The sequence below is a fragment of the Ursus americanus genome, chromosome 3 (genome assembly GCF_024610735.1).
Source record: "Ursus americanus isolate L20-20 chromosome 3, mUrsAme1.1.p, whole genome shotgun sequence".
NCBI lineage: Eukaryota > Metazoa > Chordata > Mammalia > Carnivora > Ursidae > Ursus > Ursus americanus.
Genome location: NC_142129.1, coordinates 65,463,565 through 65,478,850, shown reverse-complemented (window position 1 = coordinate 65,478,850; position 15,286 = coordinate 65,463,565). Strand labels below are relative to the sequence as shown.

Below are 15,286 nucleotides of genomic sequence, written 5' to 3'. Positions count from 1 at the left end.
TCTAGTGAGCCAGTGTTTTCAAGACTTCATTTGTGCTGTGCTCTCCAGCTGCACCACACACATACACATGCACACATAGCACCACCACCACATGTCCCCAAGGGCCAAGTTAGTATCTCTCTCAACCAGTGACTCCGATTAATTCCTAAACTACTATTGCTCTGGTGATTCCCTGAAGGAATCTAAGTCAGGCTTCACTTTGAAAACATTTACAAGGTCTCATATCCATATAAGATAAAGCTGTGTACCAGGTGGATACACGATATAAAAATGAAATAATGAAGAAAATAACAATTGTACTATTTTGAGCACTGTTGTAGACGGAATTGTTTGCAAAATCCATATGTTGAAGCCCTAGCTGCTAGTGTGACTGTATTTGGAGTTAGGGCCTAAAAGAGGTTATTAAGGTTAAGTAAGGCCATAAAGGTTGGGCCTTAATCCCTTAAGACTACTGTCTTTGTAAGAACTGGTGTTCTTATGAGAAGGGATACTAGACAACTCTCTTCTCTGTACATATCCACAGAGGAAAGGCCAAGTGAGGACTCAGCAAGCAGGTGGCCATCTGTAATGCAGAAAGAGAGGTCTCACTGAAAACCACCCCTGACAGTGCCTTGATTTTAGATTTCTAGCTGCCAGAAGTGTGAGAAAATTAATTTCTGTTATTTAACGCGCCCCCCCCCCCCAGTCTGTGGTATTCTGTTATGGCCACCCGAGGAAGACTAAGACAAGCACTTAATATTGCTTGGTGACCACCAAGTGCTCCATATGCTTTATCTCATCTAATCTTCACAGTAACCTTGTGAGGTAGGCACTATTATTATCCCCATTTTGCATATGAGTAAACTGAGGCATAGAAAGGTTGTGTAACTTTCCCACCCAAAGTCACATACAGTGGCAGAACTTTTTGACTCCAGATAGGTATTAGAATAAGTAAAGGAAAACAAATATCTTTCAGATAAATCAAGGCTTAAAATGGATTTCATTATGGCTTATATGTGTCATTTATTCCTTCTGTTTATATTCCAGGATTTTTGTCAGTAGTACCAAGTTGAACTTAAGTTAATAACTCAGTCTAAATTAACCACGTAATGAGCTCATAATACTCACATTTAATCAATACCCACCAGGGAACAGTTACATTTTCATTTTTCTCACACTGTTTTGCCTTTAGGGGATGGCGTGATCTGTTATTGAGCATAAAATAGTAGGTGGATTTAAATCTTTTTATTAAGCAATGCTGTCAGGTACTGCAGTTAGAGCTGCAAATCTTGACTCATCTGGTGGGAAATGTGTTCTGGATTCTAAGAAGCCTGTTCCTTCCTTAGTGCATATAATTTAATGGGAGGAATAAGACAATCAAGAAAAATGTCTTGAAATATCTATTTTTAATTAGTGTGCCATTTATTTTCCAAGAACATTAGCAGGATATGTAAATTCTTTATATGGGGGACCCACGTAAAATAGGAACTTTGGGAATGCAATACATTCGTAGAATACCAGAATGGTAATAAACCCAGACTTGGCTTTACACAAATTTTGGCTCCATTTATAGATTGCCACTCATTACTTGTGTAGCCCAGACAAGTTACTTAACCCCTCTCTACCTTATTTTCAGTGTGTGTAAAATGAAAACAAATACATCAACCTCTAAAGGTCATATGAGAATTAAATGGAACGATGTTTATAGGGAGCTCAGCATTGTGCCTGGCAAGTAATACAGGTTCAATAAATGTTAGCCATAGTTAGTGACATCTGAGTCAGGTGGGTTTTTCATTCACAATATACTTATCTAACCATTCAGCATCCAGGCAGACTCCTTCTTTTTTGGCTTATGGGTATAATCAAAACAGACCCTGTAGGGACATTCAAGGTACCTTCAAGCCCTCAGAAGATATAATATGAGGGGGAAGAAAACAGAGCAAGAAGTAGAAAAAAAAATCATTTTTCAAAACGAAGAACTGTTATTTTCTGGCTCCCAAGAGACTTGCCAACAATAAACAGCAAAAAGGAGGAGATGATTACACTTTACATAAGAGCCAGCTATTTATAAAAGAGCTTAAATGATGCACAACAAACATCACTGGGTTCACCAGCACAGCACAGACAGGGATGCAAGCCAGTCTCAAGTTGATGGGGCTGCCTTTAGGAAATATCACACAAAGTCACTAAAGTGAGGTGAAACCCTGGTTACATAGACTCGGGCATTAAATTAGCACCAGCCAAAGGCCTGAGAAACCCCAGGCTTAAATAACAGAAATTGGTCAAATGGCTAACACAGGCAAACCATGACCCTTGGTGTGGCTGCTGTTGTTTATCAGAGCCCACATTGCCCTGACATGAAATCATCGTCTTGGTGATCTGGTGAGAGAGGACAGACTAGTGAAAACCTTTAAAGAATAATATGGTCAGGAAAACCCACTGATGACTTATGTTATGTAACAATGACAGTTAACTGTTCCCCCAAATGTGCCTTTCCCCTTCACAGTAAGGGGTTGAGGCAAAATAGGTTGTGCAGCCAGCAATGTAATTTCTAAGCCTGCTTTGCATCTTAGCAATGCCATATGTCTGAATTCTGGCTAATGGGGTGTGAATGGAGGTGACGTGTGCCACTTCCAGGGCCCCCTGGTAAAACTTGCCAAACTTTCCCCATGGTACTACTCTCCTCCAGCCACTGGACACAGAAAACCACCACAATGACCTTAGAATCCAAATGCTGAAAACTGCAGAGCCTCCATGAACCTGTGTCCCCGAATGACTGGAAACAGCGCCTCCTCCTGACTCCCCATTTGCCTTAAATAATGTGGGACATTTTCTGGGCAAGAAATAAACTTCTATTGTATATGAGCCCTTACACATTGTAGCACCTGGGGTTATTACAGCTAGTATTATTCTAACTAGTACAAGCCATAAATATTTGGCCCGTGAGTATTACTACAGAGATGATAGCACAGGAATTAATCACTTTTTCTGTTTTCTGTTTCTATATTGGGCATGTTTCAAGAATACGTACTGAATTTTGAATGAAAGAATGTCTGACCTGTGTTGACATATGACAAATAATCTAATTTCTCTTTGCCTTTAATTCATAAAATCCACAATTAGCATCAGACTATTGCCACTCTATTGAAATGTAGTGAGGATGAATGAAATGATACCTGACGTACCTCTCTGAGCTCCTTGGGGTAAAAAGTATAGTGAGTTAAGTACAGAATAAACACAATCAGGTTGTTAATGTACCTATTAAACACAAATCCAGGGGAAGTCGTGTAACATAAAACTCAAAGTTATCTTGCACAGCATAGGAACCCTCAATAAAACAAAAAGGCATCCCACTGAATGGGAGAAGATATTTGCAAATGATATATCTGGTAAGGCGTTAATATCCAAAATATATAAAGAACACATACAGGCATCACAGTTCTGGACTTCGAGTTATATTATAAAGCTGTAGTGATCAAAACAGTATGGCACAAAAAAAAATAGACACATAGATCAATAGAACAGAATAGAAAACCCAGAAATGAACCTACAACTATATGGTCAATTAATCTTCAATAAAGCAGAAAAGAATATCCAATGGGAAAAAGACAGTCTCTTTAACAAATGGTATCAGGAAAACTGGACAGTAGCATGCAGAAGAATGAAACTAGAACACTTTCTTACACCATACCCAAAAATCAATTAAAAATGGATTAAAGACCTAAGTATGAGACATGAAACCATTAAAATCCTAGAGGAGAACACAGCAGTAACCTCTTTGACATCAGCTGTAGCAACTTCTTACTAGGTATGCCTTCCAAGGCAAGGGAAACAAAAGCAAAAATAAACTATTGAGACTTCGTCAAAACAAAAAGCTTTTGCAGTGAAGGAAACAATCAACAAGGTTAATAAGGCAACCTACGGGATGGGAGAAGATATTTGCAAATGACAGATAAAGGGTTAGTATCCAAAATATACAAAGAACTTATAAAACTCAACACCCCCAAAATGAATAATCCAATTAAAAATGGAAAGAAGACATGAATAAACACGTTTCCAAAGAAGACATCCATATGGCCAACAGACACATGAAAAGATACTCAACATCACTCATCATCCAGGAAATACAAATCAAAACTACACTGAGATATCATCCTCCACCTGTCAGAATGACTGAAATCAAAAAGACTAGAAATAACAAGTATTGGTGAGGATGTGGAGAAAAAGGAACTCTTATGTACTATTGGTGGGAATGTAAATTGTAATAGTCACTGTGGAAAACAGTAATGGAGAGTCCTCAAAAAATTTAAAATAGAAAGACCACGTGATCCAGTAATTCTGCTACAGGGTATTTATCCAAAGAAAACAAAAACACTAATTTGAAAAGATAGGCACCCCATGTTTATTGCAGCATTATTTACAATAGCCAAGATATTGAAGCAACCTAAATGTCCATTGATAGATTAATGGATAAAGGAGATGTGAGATAGATAACATACACACACACACACACACACACACACACACGTGGGTGCGCAATGGGATATTATATAGTCATAAGAAAAAGATGAGATTTTGCCACTTGCAACAATATGGATGGACCCAGAGGGTATTATGCTAAGTGAAATGAGTCGGACTGAGAAAGACGAACACCATATGATTTCACTCATATGTGGAATCTAAAAAACAAAACAAATGAGTAAACAAACAAAAGGCAGAATCAGACCTACGCATACAGAGAACAAACTGATGGTTGCCAGAAAGGAATAAGGTAGGGGATGGGCAAAATGGGCAAAATGGGCAAAGGGGAATGGAAGATATAGGCTTCCAATTATGGGATGAATAAGTCATGGGAATAAAAGGTACAGCAGAGAGAATATAGTTAATGATACTGCAATCACATTGTATGGTGACAAATGGTAGCAACACTTTTGGTGAGCACAGTAAAACATACAGAGATATTAAACCATTTATTGTACACTGGAAAATAATGTAACATTGTGTATCAGCTGTACTCAAATTAAAAAAAAAATTTAAAGACAAACAACTTGAAGTTATCTAGAACCCAAAAGCCCCAATACTCCAATAATGTACACAAGTAAGTATGAGTAGCATTATCATGTATTTTGAGCAGGTAAAATTAGCTTTACTGCTCTTTAAGAGATTCCTTAATAACTAAGAAGAGTCAATAACTATGCAATAATACTCTTTTTCATAGACATGTGAACCTCTAGGTTTGGTGTTACCTAGACATGTATAAATCTATGTAATGTTTCTGTCTAGGGTGGTGACACCTAACAGTGCTTATATGGGTGTTAGTCTGAGATGGACAGGAATTTCAATCCCCTGAAATAATTGCAAGAGTCATCCAAAAGGAGGTAACACTAATGGGATCTCCAGCCTTTTGTGCTGATTCTAAAAACTAGAAGTATATTTTCAAACATACTTTTAAATAATTTGACTTTATTTTTATTTTTTTTAAGATTTTTATTTATCTATTTGAGAGAGAGCGCACAAGTGGGGGAAAAGGATAGAAGGAGAAACAAACTCCCCACCTGAGCAGAGAGCCCGATACAGGATTCAATCCCAGGACCCTGGGATCACGACCTGAGCTTAAGGCAGACGCTTAACCCACTGAGCCACACAGGCACCCGAATAACTTGATTTTATATTAATGTCTGATAAAGGTGACCTTACGCTATATTTGATCCAGGTTCCATAAAGGAAGACAAATACATGATGGCTTTAAGTTAGGTTAAAATGAATTATCTTTCACGCGATGATCTAAACTAAGGAAACTCCCTAATCCTAGAACTCGGTAAGTTTGGCACCAAGTCATTAAAGATGTATCCTTCATAACTACAGTTTCTTTACACTGCTATGATTTATTCATTCACAAAATACTGTGCAACTGAGCTAGAAGCTGGAGATTCAAAAATGCCTAGATTAGGGGCCCCTGGGTGGCTCAGTAAGTTGAGCATCCAACTCTTGAGTTCGGTTCAGGTCATGACCTCAGGGTCGTGAGACTGAGTACCATGTCAAGCTCCCTGCTTAGTGGGAAGTCTGCTGGAGATTCTCTCTCTCTCTCCTTCTCCCTCTTCCCCTTCCCCCACTCATGCACGTGCTCTCTCACTCTCCCTCTAAAATAAATAAATAAATCTTTTTTAAAAATCCCTAAGATAGATCGAGCCCCACTTCTGGCTCCTTGCTTAGCAGGGAGTCTGCTTCTCCTTCTCCCTCTGCTCCTCCCCTCTGTTTGTGCTCTGTCTTCTGTCTTTCAAATTAATTAATTAATTAATTAATTAATAATCTTTTTTTTTAATGCCTAAGTTATAGTCCTTGTTCTCACAGAGCCACAGTGGCCATAAGGGATAGCAATGTATCTAATACAACTGCGTACAATGTCCAAATGCATCCCGAGCTCCATTGTTTTGTCACACAGTATTATGGGATAGGAGCTAAGGGGAAATGTTCTATGTTTTACCATGTAAATTTAGCTGCAAATTTAGCCTGAGGTTTTAAGGTTGCCATTGTTTTATTTGAACCTGGCCAGTGAGTGTAACACTGTTGATCTTTCTTATGATTTGGAAATTTTAGATGCTCAAAGAGGCTGCCATCTTGAATTCTCTAAAACTCATGTTGTTCTCATAAATGCACAGTCTTAATTACATGACTTCTGGCCTTGACCCACCCATTCTACCACAGTATTAAAAGCCCAATGTCCCCTTCTATTTTTCTTTTACATATTTATACTTGGGCCAGAAAACTTTAGTGGGAATATTGAAGCATTGAAGTAAGTGGTAGCCATCTGGCCAAGCAAACTAATGAAAAAAATTTGTAGAAGATAGGACTTTCTTTGGATGACACCTGTGCTCCAGGGAAATTGGCATATTATTATGATCCAGGGGTGGAAATGTCATTCGATCAGTAATTGTTAGCAGGCAAGAGATCATGTAATATACAGCTATTGTGAATTTTAAGGGCAGTATTCCAAACCATGATATAAGCCCCGTTGTCTGTCCAAGGTTAATGGGGTAATGTCCTTGCTTACTCCAGCTCAGAGCTAAATTAACTTCATAAACTCTTGAGTATAGGTTCTGTCTTTTGTCTATAAGAGTCAGAATTCAGTGTTCTGAAGGGACCTGAAGGATTTGATGTTTAACAGAGTGTTTGTCCCTCTTTTCAGCAGACTGCAAACATTCCCCTTTCTAAGACACCCCTCTGAAGAGAGACTCATAGTGGTGAGAGTCTTTGCTGACAGCCTTTTTTTACTCTGTTTAGAGGAATCTGTCAGGCATTGTGTTAGGAGAATACCTGGCCTGCCTGTAGCTCTGCTTTACCCAGGACTACTGCAGCATAAGGTTTAAATCATCATGTTCCCTGAGGCCAGCAAGTGCTCCACAGTATTTCTCACTGAGGCTCTCCTTACAAGCTGCCAAAATGGCTGCCAATTCTGTAAGAAAAGCCATTCAAATTAGCCTCATCTATGGGGTGGGGATGAGAAGGATTCCAGCATGTATCAGGGCAGTAAACTGATTGATTACATTTGTACTTTTCAACCAATTGTTTTGGCAGCCTGAAGGAGAGGGTCAGACGATCTGTCCCCAGTTGAATGCTATTGTCGTCAGAGTGAAGGATGCCAGTTTCAATGGCTGCAGTGCCATATTCAACATCTGGTAGCTTGAGAGCAAAATGGTTATTGTCTGCAAGTAGCAGTGTTCGACTATGACTTTTGTATGATATTTATATCTCGTTTGCTCTGTGAAGATACTGACCAAGATAACAGTGGAGCTCCAGGATAAGTCCTTGACAAAAGCAGCTCTAGAGAAGCAGGTGTACCAACAGATTGCCCTCTGCCCCGGGATTTAGAAATGGCCCATGTCCATCTTCTCAGGTCACTGCCTTTTCGTGTCCTGGTGAAACAAACTTTTCGTTCACTGTAGTTCAAAAACCTAAGTCCTCATCCCAAAGTTGTGGGAAGTCTTCCCCTATTTTGCACTCAGCAAAAACACTTCCGGTATTAGGTATGTTCACACTGAAGAAAAGTAAACGAAAAGTTAGAGAAGGTGAGCAAGCAGGAGAGCAGGTCTGATGCTGGATCTTTGTGCTTCAAACACTATGGCTGTCACTGGTACTGGATCTACCATCCACAGAGATAACATTCTCAAATTCTGATATTCTAAGGAAGTGCATTAAAGTATATTCTTGTGTCAGATCAGATTCTCACCTTCAAAGCTCACAGGCTACTCAGGGACAGAGACATGTATACAAATGATTTCATCACTCTATGATAAAGGTTAGTAATACAAGCCTGGAATGGTGAACTTGTTTGAGGATCTTTCCATTGGCTGCACATCCTTGAGGCTCTGTCTAAACAATCTAAAACACAGGATCAATAATTGGTCAATCCATTATAAAATTGGATTGTTATGATGGTTGCATGACTCTTATAAACTTACTTTTAAAATATATAATTGTACACTTACAATAGGAGAATTTTATGGTATGTAAAATATGTCCCAATAAACATTAATAATTATGTTTATAATGAACAGCAAATATTTTTAAATAATCAATAAGTAGCCAATCTAATATTTTCAGATATTTCAGATATTTTGATCACTAGTTTGAATTAACTTCATGCCCAGCCTAATTAGTCATGAAGAAATATGTCATTAATGTGGTCCCTAAGTACTTCAGTTTTTCCATAAGAAATTATTTGTCAAAATCTGATCTGTTTATGTACAATTAACCATCTTTATTTTTATTGTGAAGATAGGGGTTCATTTTTTTTATTATGTTCAGTTAACCAACATATCATTAGTTTTTGATGAAGTGTTCAGTGATTCATTAGTTGGATATAACACCCAGTGCTCATCACCACACGTGCCCTTCTTAATACCCATCACCTGATTACCCCATCCCCCGAACCCCTTCCTTCTGTAACCCTTAGCTTGGTTCCCAGAGTCCAGAGTCTCTCATGGTTTGTCTCCCTCTCTGATTTCTTGCCAGTTTTCCCTCCCTTCCCCTGTGGTCCCCCACACTATTCCTCATGTTCCACATATGAGTGAAACCATATGATAATTGTCTTTCTCTGCTTGACTTACTTCACTTAGCATAATTCCCTCCAGTTCCATCCATGTCAATGCAAATGGTGGGTATTCATCCTTTCTGATGGCTGAGTAATATTCCATTGTATATATGTACCACATTTTCTTTATCCATTCACTGTGGGAGGAGCCGAGATGCCCTTCAACGATTAACCATTTTTAAATCAAAGTAAACATTTGTTTGCTCATATCTCCAAATACACAAAGAATGCTTTTAAAAATCAAAATATGTTTTGGTTGTAGACTGCATAAATAGAGACAAGTATTTCAGTCATTGGAGAAGGATGAAAATAAGAATAATTTCACAAATGATCACACAAAGAATGCTACAACCATCCCTTTAAGTATAATTGTTTATATTCTGATAAAATTACATAATAAATTTCTCTCATTGGAAGATAATACTTATTTTTTTAATTAAAGTCTCCATAAGCTGTTTGGCCCATTTCCTTATGGCTAGAGGCCTTATATGGAGGGGGAAAAGGTGTTCATCCACTTCAGCATAGCTACTAAACTTTTTGCCAAAAGAGAAATAACCTCCTTTCTCTAATGTAACTTCCATTTTCACTGGTTGAAATAATGACCATAAAATTTTAAGCAGTGGGAGACCTTACACAAGCCAATTATCATTCATTCAAGCTCTGTGATCCTTGCCAGTTTATCTAAAACTAGTTCAGACCCAAAAGTAACTTTCCATAGAAAACTGCTGCTTTTATTTTATTTTATTTTATTTTATTTTATTTTATTTTATTTATTTTTTCGTGGTCTGGGGAATCAATCAACTCTTACTGTTTAATCTGTAATGTAAGAAAACCACTCTATCTCTTGGGAATTCATGGGAGGTAAATGATGAACATCTAGAACCCTCCATTTGCATCTAATCCCCTTTTTATTATAATAAAAGTTTGAGAGAAATGCTTTCAGAGACTTGAGATCACAAAACTGTTTATTTCTACTATCTGCTGTTGTTCACTCACGTAATGAATTAATTTTATGCAAAATGGTCTCAAGTATTCTAAGGGGGAGGTGGGTAACTCTAATTTCCAGCTAATATTTGATTCCCACAATAATTCTTTAAGCCAGGCAATATTATTATACCTTTTCAATAGATGTAGAAACTGAGGCTTAACAAGGTTAAATGCCCTGGCCAAGTTTATTAGGCTAACAAGCAGCTGAGACAGAATCCAGACCCGGAACTGATTCTAGAGTCAGAGTCAGCCTTTCCGCAATAGGGAAAGAAAAACTGAAAACCAAGGAGTCTCATGTGAGTGAGCCTCTGTCCTGGGTAAAGCTTTCTGAAAAACAAGATCGCACCATCACCAAGTTTGCATTTACCTTGAAGAACTGAATTACTCTGAAGCCTTACATGTAAATGTTCTGCCAGAAGATATTGGCTCGCAGAAAGAGCTTTCCCCAAGGACTGACTTGAAGGAGGATTCTCCAGAGAAACAAGATATACTTCTGCAAATTTCAGCCCAAAATGGAGCGGCCTATCCAGGGTAGAACCTGGTTAGGGCTAACAACATTGTGATCTGTCACTTATTATGGAAAGTTATAAATTGACCACAGCTTCCAGCTGCTTTGGCTGGGTTATTTTAATAAGAGCATTTTGCTCACAGACTGTCACTTCCCTGACTGATAAACCCAAATGCAAATCGTGTCTCATACTGTTTGCAAGAGTAAATGCAAAGACCAGACTGAACAGTACGTTTTGTCTGGGAATTCCCTAAACATTATCTAGTTCTTTCTTCCTGCTGGCAGAAGAAAACAGATCTACTGGTTATTATAAGGTGTTTCTTTTTCTTCTTTGTACCCCCAAAGAAAAATATTATTTCCTGAGAAATCTGAAATTATAACATGCTCTTTTAGATATTGCCACATAACTTACACTTCTGGCAAAGCAGCCATTTAGGATATTTTCATTCAGCACATTGGCGCTCTTATGTCATCTTGATAAAGGTCTTATTCACTGGAATAGCCATGGTAAGCCACTGTCCTTTGGTTGTCCCAACTATTTGTTGACTGGCTTGAATTGCTGAGTGACTGGATAACCGTGTTGACCATGAAACACATTAGGTGGAGGTGAAACAGAGACGATTATATTTAAAGGTTCATTAAGCCCTGGCAAGGCAGAAGCTGGGTAGCTCTCCTTCTGTTGGCCAAATCCTCCAAAGCTTTCTGTTTCTCCAGGCTGAAACTTGGCCAATCTTGTCAGCCCAGTGACAATGAAAAAAAAAAAAAAACTCTCTGTTAATTGGATTATATGATTTGGGGAGTAGAATGTTGTTACAGATGATTTATTTTGAAAGCTGATTTCGTTTTAGTGAAAACAAGCTCAACCCATTACACCAGAGGCTGTAGTGCCAAACACAATCATTTCCAGTTTGAAAGATGTGATTGCTTTTTAATGTGGAAATTTCGCAAGGTTACAAAGAGGAAAAAAATTTAAGTCCTTTCATATAACAAAGTCACTTTGGGATATGGGTTACAATGCTCTGACAGTGTCCAGACACCCTGCCCACACTGCAAGTCAGAAAGGTGGATCCATTTGATTTACACCATTTCTCAATTGTGTTTCTCTTGTGCCTTTGAAATAGCCTAATAGTTTTTTACCAAAATAAATAGAAAGTCAGATATTCTAAATGCTGGAAGTACACAGGGTCAGGCAAGGACAGGAAAGATAGAGGAAATAAATACAGGTAAAGACACTTAGTCTGTAGACATGTGTGGTGTTTGTTAGTATGTATGTGTATGGTGTGTGTGTGGTGTATGTGTATGGTGTGTGTATGGTGTGTGTGTGTGTGTGTGTGTGTGTGTGTGTGTGTGTGTGTGTGGTGTGTGAATTCTCCTTTGCCAAAACCGTCTGATTTGCTTACTCCGGTTTGACCAAACCAATAGCCTATTTTTAGCCTCTTCCAATTTAATCTGGTGCTTTGTCTTTACCAGGTTCTATATTACCGTCTTTTTCCCCCAATACTGTTAGGGGATTTTAAAGGATGTAAAGACTCATCAAATCAATTTTTTTAATGTGTTCATATGATATGACTGAGATTTTCAAAATAATGATGGCTAGGTTTTGATTCTGCCATAATTCATCAGATCTTACAATTCTTTGCTAATATGTAATCTAGAGTGAAATTCTTAGAAACAGTTGGTGGGATGAGGAGAAAGTATTTCTACTGGTAAAAAAATCACTAACTTAAGAAAGACTTAAAAAATGTAAACCACTTTGAAGAGAATTGAATGTCATGTGGAATGCATCTTTCCATTCTTAAACTAGATTGTCATCCCAAACTGGGGAAGATGGTGCCGTACGGGGCAATACAGCAATGACAATATAGCAGAATTTTCAGAACCTTGGATAGAAATGACACATACACCATGAAACCTTTTTGTCCCTCCAGTAATTGTTTGTTTGTTTGTTTGTTTGTTTGTTTGTTTGTTTGTTTTACCTGTGCATTTTGAATACACGTTATCCTGTTCTTTTGTAACTGACAGGGAAAAGCAGGTGAAGAAGCCATATGAGTACAGGACTCCTCGTAGAAGTTTGGCTGACGAAATTATTACTGCATCTGCTGGAGCCAGCACAGAAGGACATTAAGTGTGAGCTTTAAAGGGATTGGGACACTGGAAGGGAAAGATGTTTGCCTTTTGTTGGAGTGAAATTTGGGGGAATGAGGTGGGAGTCCAAAAAAAAAAACAAAACAAAACACCAAAGCAAGATTGGAATGCCTAATTTTAAGTTTAAGCAAATCCTCATCAGCTCCTGGAAGTTCCCACTTACTGCACCATTCTCTTAGTACTTAGGCCAACCCAGAACCCCCAGATCAGTTAACTTTATGTGGTGAATGCAAATTTCCTTCCATTTTCCTTCTTCCATTCTTCTGTTCCATTCATTGTTACTTCAGTTTTCATATCGAAATATCTACTTGGATTGTTTTACTTCTTAGCATCAGTTCATGTAAGAAGGGGACTTGAACCCTGTGAAATAAGATTTGAAATCACTATGGATCAGAGTAACTAGTACTTGGGAAAGGACTACATTTATTGAGTAGCTACCATGTTCAAACTATTTCACGTACTTATTTCTCACAAAACCTTGAGGTAGGTATTATTATCCCACCACAAAAGGAAAAGTTGAGATGCAGTGATGTTAAGATACTACAGGTCCATTTATCCCAAAGCCCATGTTTATTCCGTGAGATTATTCTGCCTTCTAGCTTCACTTGAGACAAAAGCCTGTTGTTTCCCCCAGCTGATGTCTGTACCTATTCAATCTGACCCTAGGTGTTTCTTCTTTAAGAACCTATTCAATCTGACCCTAGGTGTTTCTTCTTTAAGGACCTATTCAATATGAGCCTAATTGCTTCTTCTTTAAAGTCCTTGGCTATGGGACTTTGGGGAAGGGGTTTGGAGATGTTCAGATGAAAGAAAAATGATGCATAACTTTCTGTAGTCAAATATATATTTGATATACATGACAAAGTGCTGTTGGCTATGCATTTTTGTTCATCAAGTAAGGCTTAAGGCTCTGAGACCAATAATAATAATAATAGCATCTTATATTTATATTATGTTCTTTTGGCCCCCTTTTTTTAAGATTTTATTTATCTATTTGAGAGAGAGAGCACGCACGCTCGCACAAGCATGAGGGGCGATGGGGAAGGGGCAGAGGAAGAGGGAGAAGCAGACTCCCTGCTGAGCAGAGAGCCTGATGCTGGGCTCGAATCCAGGACTCTGAGATCATGACCTGAGCCAAAGGCACTTAACTGACTGAGCACCCAGGTGCCCCTTTTGACCCTTTAATATATATTTTCACATTTAATCCTTTCAACAATCCTAAAACTAAATAAGATGGAGAGTATTATCCCCATGTGACAGGGGAAGAAGCTATAAATTAGAGAGATTAAGCAATTTGTAATCACATGGATAAGCAAGACACGGGAGTCTAAAACAGAACTTGACTTTTCTCTTAAATCAGTTCTGCCCTCCAGGGTAGAATACCAGATTCATATCCTCCTCGAAGGAAACTGTGCCATCTCTGAGCATCCCTCTATTATTCTGCTTATCACCCTGTATTTAGATTGTTGGGTCACTCGTTTCCATGTCCATCGAGCTCCTGGAGAGACTGTCCTTTTTCTTTCTTTGTGGGGGAAAAAAAGACATTTCATTTAATTTTCTAAATTGAACAGAGTGTAAATTAAGTTCCACCATTGAGAACTGACTGTTGTCAACATTTTAATAGATTTGCTCTGTTTATCATCTTTGTAGTCTTGGTACCTAGCATAAGGCCTGGCACATAGTGGGTGTCCAATGAATATTGGTTGAATTTAAATATGGGATCCATAAATATTGGAATGAATTAGGAAATTTGTTAACTAATGCAGAAATAATATTTCAGATTTTTTTATTCCTTAAGTTGTCATGCCTGAGGTTTTTCTAAAATATTTACCTGTATTTTACTCTTTTATGGTATGATGACAATGGTGATCATAAAAAGGCTTTGTAAAATGATGTCTCTCATTATCTTCCTTGTTTAAAGGTAAACTATACATGCCCCTACAATAATATCCCCACAGTGAATGAGTCTTATGGAGTATTGATTAATGGCTTCTTCAGTTTCAAAAAAAAAAAAAAAGTTTCTTCTTCGGTTTCAGTGGTTGCTAAGACTGCACAGTCTACACAGGAATAAAAAAACTGCATGAAACCAGACTCCAAGCTCAGAGGGCAAGCATGCACACTGCACCAGAAATCATGCTATTCCAATCCAAATGTACTAAATCCTTCTGTAATGTGTGGTCAAGGAGTTAAGTTCTAAAGGAAAATGCAAGCTGCGTAAAGTGAAAACCACGTATGTCTGTCTCCTTCAGCTTCTGAGCCTCCGACAGATCTCTGCAGAGGAAGGTGTCTTAATGCTTCACCCAGTAATGATAACTTCACCAAGTGCTTCGAAGGAGTTATACAGTAAGGGCCAAGTTTGGGTTTGGAAAAGAGAGGAAGCAAACTGACTCTGTGGTTTGTTATGAGATCCTGGGAGGAGCTTTCAGTGTTACAAAGAGTCTTTCCTCTTCCAACCCTTCCAACCTCCTCCTCACTCCCTTGTGGATTTCATTCTTTTTCACAGAGGCTTGGCAGTAGGCAGGGTAAGTAAGGCTAGCTGGAGAAAAGGACCCCTCAGCTCCGTCTACTTTGGCATG

At 38.3% G+C, this 15,286-nt stretch overlaps 1 long non-coding RNA gene across 6 annotated transcripts in view; it reads left to right on the top strand.

Moving 5' to 3' along the window:
• The window catches only part of LOC123789257 (uncharacterized), a 251,998-nt gene that overhangs the window by 194,092 nt on the left and 42,620 nt on the right, over nucleotides 1-15,286 (top strand). For 5 of the 6 annotated variants that reach the window (XR_015724009.1, XR_015724008.1, XR_015724011.1 and 2 more), the window contains exon 5: nucleotides 12,588-12,692. This is a non-coding gene — a long non-coding RNA (uncharacterized LOC123789257). Of the gene's footprint in view, nucleotides 1-12,587; nucleotides 12,811-15,286 lie in introns of those variants that run through there. The other variant, XR_006778752.2, reaches the window with a different exon arrangement.